An 11,447-nucleotide genomic window follows, 5' to 3' on the forward strand; every position below is an offset into this window, starting at 1 on the left:
GAGGCTATAGTAGAAGACACTTGCCCAAGATGCCACGCAGTGGGACTGAACCCGGGACCATGTGGTTGGTAAGCAAGCTACTTACCACACAGCCACCCCTACGCCTATGTTAACATTTCTGTGCCAAACTTATCCAGTGACTGGTCCATTGGATTTTGACATTTAGCACTTCTTCAGGAGTGGTTACCATCCGAACAAAACACGAAAATACACATACATAACGATCATTAAATTCTTAAAATCCCGTTAGATTTCTTCTTTCTGTTATTATAGGGGAGATAACTCCTTAATTTTCTATTTTTATTGCTCTCCTGTGAATTTCCACTAGGTTAATTAATTAATTTGTTTATTTCTTTTTACTATACTATATTACCCGTTCCTTTACCCGTATACATATGCATACATACACTTTACCCGTATACTTATCCATATATACATACATACACACATATATACATATATATATATGCTATATTGGTAACGGTTGCTACATCCTCTGGAAAATTATTATATATATATTTGTGTGTGTGTGTCTGTCCCCACCAACATCACTTGACAACCGGTGGTGGTGTGTTTACGTCCCCGTAACTTAGCGGTTCGGCAAAAGAGACCGATAGAATAAGTACTAGGCTTACAAAGAGTAAGTCCTGGGGCCGATTAGCTCGACTAAAGGCGGTGCTCCAGCATGGCCGCAGTCAAATGACTGAAACAAGTAAAAGTGTAATGAGTTTCTCTGGCGTGATTCCACTGAGAAAAAAAAAACATTTGTTCACTTTCTGGCGGCGATTGCCAGTCTTTATTCTTTTACTACTTATCTCCCCTCAATTTTATTTACTGTTGTTATGTAACTAAACTGAACAATTACCATATATGTAACACATACACGCACAAACTTTTAAAGTAAAGCAAATAAATAAAATGCAATGGAATTTCTGATTAGGCACACCATATTCCATGGGCAGAGAAATGGGTACAAGAGACGGGTGGCAAAAATGGGGAAGTGGGTGAAATCCCTCTTCACATACAAAGTTTTTCAGAATTGTAATTTCCGTTATATAAGTGAAACGCAGAAAAGTGCTTAAGAAGCTTGCTTTTCAACCACGTGGTTTCGGGTTCAGGCCCTCTGCGTGGCACTACCACAGCCGCAGGTCAACTGCCAAATAATAAAAAAACTGCATGTGTTTAAGTATCCCACCCACCGTTTGACAACCAAGGATCGTTTGTTTATGTCCTGGCACCTAGCAATAGAATAAATAGCCTTAAAAATAAGTACTGGTGGCGATTTCGACTAAAATCCTGCGTTGGATTGCGGCCATGTCTTGAATAACTGAAACAAATAAAATATAAACGATAAAAATAACATTTTCCTTACTCTATGAGGCTTGGGGTGTCCATATTAACTGAATTACCGATAACTTCGTTTCGAATTTTTTTTTTTTAACTCTTCCAATCGCTAACTCAGAGACCGTTTACTCTTGTTTAGCCCCATGTGAAACTGAATTTAACACTTATGATCAAAGACGTTCCAATATTATTCTTTTCTACTCTAGGTACAAGGCCCAAAAATTCTGGGGAGGGGCCAGTTGATTAGAACAACACCAGTACGCAACTGGTATTTCATTTATCAACTCCGAAAGGATGAAAGGCAAAGCCAACCTCGGAACGTAAAAGACAGGCGAAATACCGCTAAGCAGTTCGTCCGACGTGCTAACGTTTCTTATTTCTTTGCCCACAAGGGGCTACACACAGAGGGGACAAACAAGGACAAACGGATTAAGTCGATTATATCGACCCCAGTGCGTAACTGGTACTTATTTAATCGACCCCGAAAGAATGAAAGGCAAAGTCGACTTCGGAACTCAGAACGTAGCGGCAGACGAACTACCGCTAAGCATTTCACCCGGCGTGCTAACGTTTCTGCCAGCTCGCCGCCTTCCAATATTAGACGTTCTAACATTATTAAAATCTTGTCTTTTATTCAGGTGAAGGAACAGTTTTGAACAGTGCTGTGACATTGTCACCCTTGTTTAAAGTGCACTGCATTTATTTATTTCTTTTTAAGCTTTCAGAGGAAACTTAGTGACTGATTTATGAACGTTAAAACCACACAGTTCTAAATGTCATCTCAAAACTTAGCGAGTCACGATTTTCTGCAACCTTTTTCACTTTGAATTGTAGTTTTCAAAAGTCAAACGTATGCGTTTATGTGCATGTAAGTATAAAATTAAAGAAACAAGAGCACTCAGGGCGCAAACCTTCGCCAAGGTAACACGAACGTCCTCTCAACGATTAGCGAGAGATGATTTTTGAAATGAGAATATCTGAAAAATTCGACTGCTCTCACAAACGAGAATACTAAAAATGAACCTGACCGCTCTCAAAAATTAATTTACAAAAAAAAAAAACAGGAAAAATAATCCAGAATCCTTCTCCGGTACCGGATCGACCCCAAAAATCTAATCAGTTCGTATCAATCACGAATCCATCCAACAATTCTTGAGCTATTTTGTCCACGGAAAAACAAACACACACGACTGAAAATTTTTACGGTGGTTGCCAATTTTCATTTTCACTTTAGTGATCACCGAGAGAAAGTCTATGGCGATCTTTCGTTTTGAGAACAGTTTACATCACTTCTTAAAGCACGTGGGTTTATTTATGTTTCTGAACAAGATCGTCGCTTTCCGTAAAAAATTTTAATTTTTTTTCTATCTTATGTGGGGGGTAGAGGAGGAAGGGAAAGAGACAGAGAGGGGACTATCTTTGGAAGTCGGCGTAAAGCGGAGCAATTGAGGTGTGTATGTGAAGTTGTTTTGTTAGCGTGTGTGAAGAGACAGAGAGATCAATGGTGCTGGTGTGTGTGTATGTGATTGAGAGAGAGGGAGATAACTGATTATTAAAAAAAAATTTTTTGTGACGAATGATTGACAGAGAAAACGAGAGAGAGAGGGAGAAGTTATGTATGTGTGAATGGCTTCAGTGACACAAACACATACGTACGTACACCTATTGCATAAGTTTTTGCATATATGTTCATATGCGTGAGAGAGAGAGAGAAGGTATGTTTTTTTGCATGTATGTTTATGCAACGCTCTGCTATGTATAAAAAGCAAAAACAAAAAAACATACCCTCTCTCTCCCTCCCTCACGAACATGTATGCAATAGGTGTACGTAAGTGTGTGTGTGTGTGTGTGTGTTACTGAAACCATTCATACATACATAACCTCTATCTCTCTCTTTTTCTGTCAATCACTAACACATTCATTCACAAAAAGTAAATAAAAAAAATACAGTTATCTCTCTCTCTCTCTTTTCACACACTAACAAAACAACTTCACATATACACCACACTTTCTGTGAAGAAACAAGACCGTTCAAGGTACGTTTCAACGTGTCGTTTAAAGATTTGGTCAATCATTACACGTATAGCAGTGCATGTAAACCAGCGTTTTCGAATGCTATGTTATCGAGTATTACTCTGTATGGGGAAAGCAAGAGTATATTTATCCCATACTCATTATAAGATAAACACAATTTGTTTCCTCATAACTTACAGAAAAATAGATACTTTTTAATGTCGGAGGGTGTTGATTATGATTATATAAGAATTTAATGCAAAAAGATCCCTTTTTTTAAAACTGGTAGATGTGCATATATACATACAGACAGACAGCCATGTATCACGTAATTTTTTTCAAAATTTCAAATTTCATTTCATGTTTCAACGTGTGCACCCCTATCAATTTTTTTTCTGCCTTAAATTCCAATATAATCGTAATCTACACCATATTAATGATATTTGTAGAAACTTTCATTAATAAGTACCTATTTTTCTGAAAGTTATGAGGAAACAAAATCGAGGGTGGGCATATATAGCAGATAAGGTTAACATGCCTGTTTACCGTAATAAATCTAAAATAAAAAATACGGGAAAACTTTTGGAATAGCTGTCACGAATAAAATGGATATTCTTTTAGAGGGGGAAGCGATATTTTTAGTCCTTTTATAATATCCCACATTCTAAAGCATGTAATTTGCAATTAAAATACCTTTTATTCCGAAAGTCCGCCGAATACGGAATGGTCACAGCTGCAACACCTTATTTCTAGGTTTGCTGGATCAGGCGGTATTCCTATAGGCACTTCGAACTACTCTTTATCAAGTATTTCTTCGGATCCGTATGTTTTAATCATCGTAATGTTACAAATCTGAAAAGAAAAGGTAAAAAATTATGGCTTTTAACGTGCTAGATAATTTCTGACTCTATAGTAATGCCCAGACTGATTTACCTTTTCGCTAAACAACCTGATTAAGCCGGCCAATTAAATCTAAGTTATTTGAGTATTTTACATCATTTAATAAAGAATAGGCTGTTGAGTTAAAATACAGTTGGAATTGGTAATTTCAGCCAATCATTCTTTCAGGTGTTGATAAAATGTATGCCAATAATATGCTTAATTGTCAATGCAATTAACCTTTTCAATATTCTACTAATTTATGACCTTCTGTCAATCTTGAAATCAATATAGATTAATAAGTATTAATTCATAACGGATGAATTATTAATAACAACCGTATGTTTTGCAACTAGTGAATTCGTTCAAGTCAAGAATCGAAACCGGATTCCCTCGCGTTTTCATTTTGTTAACGGTCAAGGTAATCGTGACTTCAAATAACAAAGGAGAAACTCTATATTATTTTTTTTAATGGGAAGTGGTTCCCTTTTTATATCCAAGAGCACCTCACACCTGTGTTTATGTGAAATATACAAGATTAAGATTATCGCCGAGACAGATCAAACAAAAGTTATTCCGCTAGAGCAATGTTAAAAATATACTACGTAAAAGATTATTTAAGTTCATTTGAATGTAACTTTTGTCTTTTTCACACGTGTTTTTCATTTCTGTACGAATCTCTCGAAATTTAAACATCATCTGCTAACTAAATTCCCTATAAGGTTATAAAACTAAATATAAGATTAAAAAAACTATCATTAGATTTTTCTCCCGGAACAATTTTATCTTTTGACAGATAAGAAAACATTTGGTAGGGATGAGGACGAAAGCAGGTAAAACACTGACTTACCGCAAATACACGAAGGTTATAATATCACACTTTTTATAACTTTCCTATTTATTTCCCTTGAACATGGTAACATTATCATCTGACCATGTGCAAGGGTTACGAAATGAAACTGACATTCACCTTAACGACACGGAGTGTCGGACGAGAGAAAAAGACCACTAGAGTGATGTCCCTTGTGTCATTAATTTATATCTAAATAAACGAGTTAACGAAACTGAATTTTGGAAGACAAATTTCCTAAAAAGTCAGTTTTTTTAGTTGTTTGTTTTTCTTCTTCTTCTCCGTATCAGTTGTCTCCCAGCTCAATAACCAGGTAAGAACTATGTTCACTGTTCACTCTACATTTTGTTATACAAACAAAATAATTACATAATAAAGAAATAATTGACCTAATAATCAAATATACAAAGCACAAAGACGCAAAAAACATTTATTTCACTGAATATGTAATTTACATATAAAAGTACTTTGTATACTTTTTCTGCTTTTTTTTTTTCGTGTCTCTAGTTTTGGTTGGCATATAACAAGTAACTCATTCTGCTGTAGTATTTTCATTATTATTATTCGTTCTTACGTTCTAAGTTCAAATTCTGCCGAGGTCGACTTTGTCTTTCATCCTTCCGGGGTTTATGAAATAAGTACCAGTTATGCAATGGGTCGATAGAATCAACTATTTCAGGCCTTGTGCCTATAGTAGAAAGCACTTATTATTCTTATTCGATATAAATTTTGCTCGAGTGCTGTAAGTTTATTTACTTTCAATCTTTCAACAATGAAAACAATAATAATAGTGGGTGGAGGGAAAATCAACGAGAGAGAGGGGGGGGGAATAGATGTATCATTGATGATATGAAGGGAGTGAGATAGAAACGCAAAGCAACGTTGCTATTGAACCACAAGACATGACAAAATACATGAATGACATAAAAAACAACATCGAGGATAAATATTGAAATAAAAGCAAAAATATTCGAAAATATTCAACAAAAGCAACACAAACAATGCCAGGTTTTTCGATAAAATTATAGAGCAACAATGAGTAGAACTTACCCTTGACAATAATTTCAGGAAAAAGAAAATACAAACACTGCCTGATTAAACAATACCACCAGTTAAGAAGAAAATGATTAGCAAAAGAAACCTAATCTTTAGATGCATCAGCAAAAAGACAGGAAAAATAAACAATCTGACCCCAGCATTAGGTTGAGAAATGCTTGAAAGATGTTTGGAATTCAATATTGCATGTGAGGAGAGGAAAAGAGTTTGGTACAGGAGTAGCTCTGTCATAAGGAAGAGAGGGTTAAGAAAATAGCCATAAATACATGCTCCTCAAAAATGTATTAATACCTACCTATCTGGGAACATATATAAAGTAACATTTTCTAAAGTGTTTCTCAAATCAAGCATCTAATAGTTTACCATAATATTGGATGAACATGGTGACATATTTACCATTGGATCCCCCCCCCAGCCAGAAACTGATCAACAGTTAAAGTAGAGGTGGAAATGCTGTTCAGAGCAGAAAATTTCCAAAGAATCCTTGACATTTACACAGAGAGAAGGGGAACCCATGTCAGTGGTGGTAGAATGTAGAAAGGCTAAATGTTATGCCGACAGGAGCACCACCCATCAACAAGTTTCCTGCTTTCAGGCAATATAAATGAAAAGGAGCCTCTCCCCACCTGATGCCAACCAACATCACACCCACATCAACACCTACTGCAACAAGAATGACAGTAAACTAATGCATTGCCAAGACTGCACAGCAGAGTTTGCTACCAACACCCTTAGAAAAGCAAACTTCTCTAGAATGACCTGCTCCTCAAACCAACACTGACATCAGCACCAATACCAACAACAGTTTAAGTAACATGACCACATGTTTTGGCCAGACTTCACCATCTCCCCCTCATTCAACAAATGAGAGGGAGAAATAAGAGTGGACTAAAACATGATAAAAGAGAACATGACAAAAAAGGCAAGACAAAGAAAAGAGAAAAGCCTTGTTACAAAAAATAAGAAACAGAAGGGATCCCATTTGAAACCTTACAAATCAACAAACTCTCAACACAAATATCAAAACAGAATGAAATACCACAAAAACAAAACCAAAAACCAACACAATTGCAGCCAAACTCACAATCACTACTACCCACAACAACAGGAAAACACTCAAACACAGCAACAACCACAGCAACAACCACAGCAACAACCACAACAACAACCACAGCAACAACCACAGCAACAACCATAGCAACAACCACAACAACAACCACAACAACAACCACAGCTGAAACACCAATAGCAACAGCTAAATGAGTCAAAATTTCTAGAAACAAATGCCATCAACTTCCCTGTTATATGGCAGTGAGTTTATAGAATGTCTATCAACATACATAAAAGATAAAATAGTGACAAAAGAGAAGACATTTGGGGAATTTATCCTCAAAACTCCCAAAGACAAATTGTTGGTAAAGATGTACAAAACTCTTCTTGACCAATTTCCCATCAAGTTTGGGAATTTTCATGAAAATAATGCCAAAACAGTTTTAGATGGGTCATTCAAGAAACATTTGTTCAAGGAAAGAACTGGAAAACCGAGGTGAATGACTTCTCCCCTTTTTTTTTCTCCAACAAACATGGCTGTACTCAGAGTGGGTATGAAAATGTGTGTAACCTGGGATCAGCCAGGAAGGGGGGCCACGTGCTCAATGGCCTCAGGTCTTGACATAGATATGGTAGCCATCAGTGAGACCAGAATCTCTGTAGTGCATGCATTCCTTTCCATTTTCTATGACTATGAAATATTTTCATCTTGTCTGGTGGGGGCTGGGAGGTCGGGCAGCAGTGTTATTCTGGAAATCTTGAGATCTCAAAGTGTGGGTAATCTTCTTGGACTAGATGGTAATTTGGTTGTCCTGGACATGAGTGACAGTGAAGATGGTTTGTTTAGGCTAATGGTCATTTATGCCCTCACAGGAGCTAAAAGGCTAGCGTTCTTTGACCTCCTGAAAAAAAGCATTCCTGAGAACATCCCAATCACTATTGCTAGTTAGGGATTGGAAATGTATTTTGGATGCATGGAAGGACTGTGTGGGGCTTGCATATAGCAAAGGGGGTGCAAAAGCCTCAAAAACCTGCAGCTACTAACAGTTTAATAGCACTGACTGAATTTTCTTGCTATGTCAGTTTGGACATGAAGCAACAGCAGATGTCATCTAGATTGTGTCTAGATAGAGTATTTTTTTATGGCAGGGGATAGGAATGGAATTGGATGTCTACAGTTCAAGCTAGTCAGCTACACCGAGAACAAATTTGTTATCTTTTCAGTCAATAGATATAGGACCCATAGACAGGGGACTAGTTACTGGAAGTTGTATACACCATTACTGGCATGCAAAGACCACAGGGATCGAATTAGCTAAGCAATAGTTCACAGAAGCAATCAACAGCAACTGGAATGAGTTGTTCTAAAGAGGGCAATTAGAACAGAATCAATAGCATTTTCCAAAGAGCTAGTAATAGAGAGAACTAGAAAGCAAACATTAAACGATGATGATGATGATGATGGTATTCAAAGACTACAAAACAAACACCCACAAAATCATCTCACAAGAAAGTTTGTATAGCATTTATTTTGAGACATGCTCATCAAATCCCTCTCAAATCCAACCTTATTGTCTGAGAACAGAAAAAGACAGGTAGTTGAAATGGAATAGTATTAACAAAAGTAGGAAAGTAGAAACTTTGTGATTGTATCACAGAAAAATCTTTAAATACATTCATTTAATGTCAAAATTTTTCTTTTTTTCCTTCTTCAGTCTGCTCTCTCTATGTCCCTCTAGAAAAGTGAGAGATACAGGATGAGAATTACACATGAAGAGAGAGACAAAAATGGATAAAAGGAGAGGAGTTCTGATGGTAATGGAAAATCATTGGCATAAAACAGTTTGTGGTGAATCTTGATCAGTGAATCCTCAAATAAAACTCCACTGGCTACATATATTAGACGTATCTTTCCTGTTGCACCAGTCTAGTCAGCTGAAATGAGTACCAGCCAAGTGCTCATGCAGGCTCTCTCCTTCCAGCAGTTACATTCTCAATGTTCTGCTTGCTAGAGAGTAGGAGAACCAAGAGCGTGTCTGTCTGCTTGTAACTACACATGCACCTAAAATATTGAATGAAATCAAAGTAAATATTACCAAATCATCTTCATTTCTGAGCATCAACCATAGATATTACTCAAGTAATTGTCTTTCATAACAGGAGGACAGTAAAAAAGGAAAAGTAAAAGAAATGAAATAGAGTCAGATAAATTTTACTGAGGGAGAGGAGTAATTTTGCATCTACCCAATATCATTTTCTTGATATCTATATATCTATGAAGATGGAATAATTACCATGTGTGTGTGTGTGTGTATGCAAGCACACGTCTGTATATATACAGGGGTTGGACAAAATAATGGAAACACTGAGCATCATAGCATCATAATTTTGAAATATCTATAAAAACCATCAAAAGCTTGTTTATTTTTATGTTTTTTGATTTATTATTAGTGTTGTTTGATATGTTTTGCTAAAATTGCTGTTTCTTTTCAGATATCATTGGAAAGAGGTAATTAAAATTCATTAAAATGACAGATCTATTGGACTTTCAAAGAGGTCAATTTGTTGGTGCTCGTATGGCAGGCAAAAGCATAATGAAAACAGCCAAAATGTCTGGTGTATCAAGAAGTACTGTCTCAAAAGTAATGACAGCATTTAAGAAAGACAGAAAAACCTCCTCATTGAAACAAAACTCCAGAAGAAAACCAAAACTTTCAGATAGGGACTGTTGGACTCTTATGCGAATTGTTAGAGAGGATCACAAAAGTACAGCTCCCAAAATTACTGCAGAGCTTAATGACCACCTCAAGAAACCAGTTTCCACAAAAACTGTTTTCTGAGAGTTGCACTAAGCTGGATATCACAGGAGGGCTGCAATCAGAAAACCACTACTTTCAAGAACAAATGTTGCAAAGCGTTTAGAGTGGAGTAAAAACCCTAGAGCAGTGGAAGAATGTTATTTCCTCAGACGAGTCATCCTTTACCCTATTTCCAACCACCGGCCGAGTATATGTGTGGAGAGAGCCAAAAGAAACATTTGACTGAAACTGCCTTCTTCCAACTGTTAAACATGGAGGAGGATCTGTGATGATCTGCTGGGTTATATCTTAGAAATCCACCAGCCTAATGGTTTCCCTTCATAGCAGAATTTATTGTCAAGACTATTTAAGCATTTTATCTGATCTAATTCATACTATGGTTGTGGAACTGTTTCCTGACGGAAACGTGATCTTTCAGGTTGATAATGCACCAATTCACACAGCTAAAGTTGTTACTGAATGGCACAAGGAACTTTCTAGTGAAGCTGAACATCTTATTTGGCCATCACAGTCCCCAGCTCTCAATATTATTGAACATTTATGGTGCATTTTAGAGAAACAAATAAGGAGTCAATATCCTCCACCATCATCACTACAAGAACTGGAGACTGTTTTAGATGAAGAATGGACAAAAATTGCTTTGGAAACAATTCAAACTTTGTACAAGTTTAGACCTCGTAGAATTCAAGCTGTAATTACTGCCAAAGACCAAATGTTAGAATAAATTTGTTTGAAATGTTAAGGTGTTTCCATTATTTTGTCCAACTTCCGTATATACATATATATATGCTAGCAGAGATGCCTGGCATTGCTTGGGATTAAAACGGCATAGTTTTTTATTGTTTTATTTGTTTCAGTCATGTGATTGCAGCCGTGCTGGTGCACCACCTTCAGTCAAAGATATCGACCCCAGGATTTATTCTTTGTAAGCCTAGTACTTATTCTATCAGATTGTTTTGTCAAATGGCTAAGTTACAGGGACGTGAACACAGCAACATCGGTTATCAAGCGATGATGGGGGTACAAACACAGACATACACACACACACGCGCATATATACATACATACATATATATATATATATTATACATATATAAATATATATACATATATATACACATGCATATATACATGTATATATATATATATGTACATATGCATGTACATATATATATATATTTGTTGTTGGCACTCCGTCGCTTACGACATCGAGGGTTCCAGTTGATCCGATCAACGGAACAACCTGCTTGTGAAATTAACGTGCAAGTGGCTGAGCACTCCACAGACACGTGTACCCTTAATGTAGTTCTCGGGCAGATTCAGCGTGACACAGTGTGACAAAGCTGACCCTTTGAATTACAGGCACAACAGAAACAGGAAGTAAGAGTGAGAGAAAGTTGTGGTGAAAGAGTACAGCAGGGTTCGCCACCATCTCC

General features: G+C 36.7%; 1 protein-coding gene and 1 long non-coding RNA gene across 4 annotated transcripts in view; one reads left to right on the plus strand and one right to left on the minus strand.

Annotated features, from left to right (window-relative positions):
* The window catches only part of LOC106868963 (solute carrier family 22 member 4), a 38,745-nt gene extending 33,519 nt beyond the window's left edge, over positions 1 to 5,226 (minus strand). For 2 of the 3 annotated variants that reach the window (XM_014914438.2, XM_014914435.2), the window contains exons 1-2: positions 5,087 to 5,226; positions 4,051 to 4,209 (exon numbers count right to left, since the gene is read on the minus strand). The gene's annotated coding sequence lies outside the window, so the exon portion shown is untranslated. Of the gene's footprint in view, positions 1 to 4,050; positions 4,210 to 4,290; positions 4,904 to 5,086 lie in introns of those variants that run through there. The other variant, XM_014914437.2, reaches the window with a different exon arrangement.
* LOC128249666 (uncharacterized) lies at positions 613 to 10,753 on the plus strand. The gene is made up of 3 exons (XR_008265777.1): positions 613 to 3,380; positions 5,033 to 5,399; positions 9,686 to 10,753. It is a non-coding gene; the product is annotated as an uncharacterized LOC128249666 (long non-coding RNA).
* Positions 10,754 to 11,447: the final 694 nt, after the last annotated feature.

The sequence above is a fragment of the Octopus bimaculoides genome, chromosome 17 (genome assembly GCF_001194135.2).
Source record: "Octopus bimaculoides isolate UCB-OBI-ISO-001 chromosome 17, ASM119413v2, whole genome shotgun sequence".
NCBI lineage: Eukaryota > Metazoa > Mollusca > Cephalopoda > Octopoda > Octopodidae > Octopus > Octopus bimaculoides.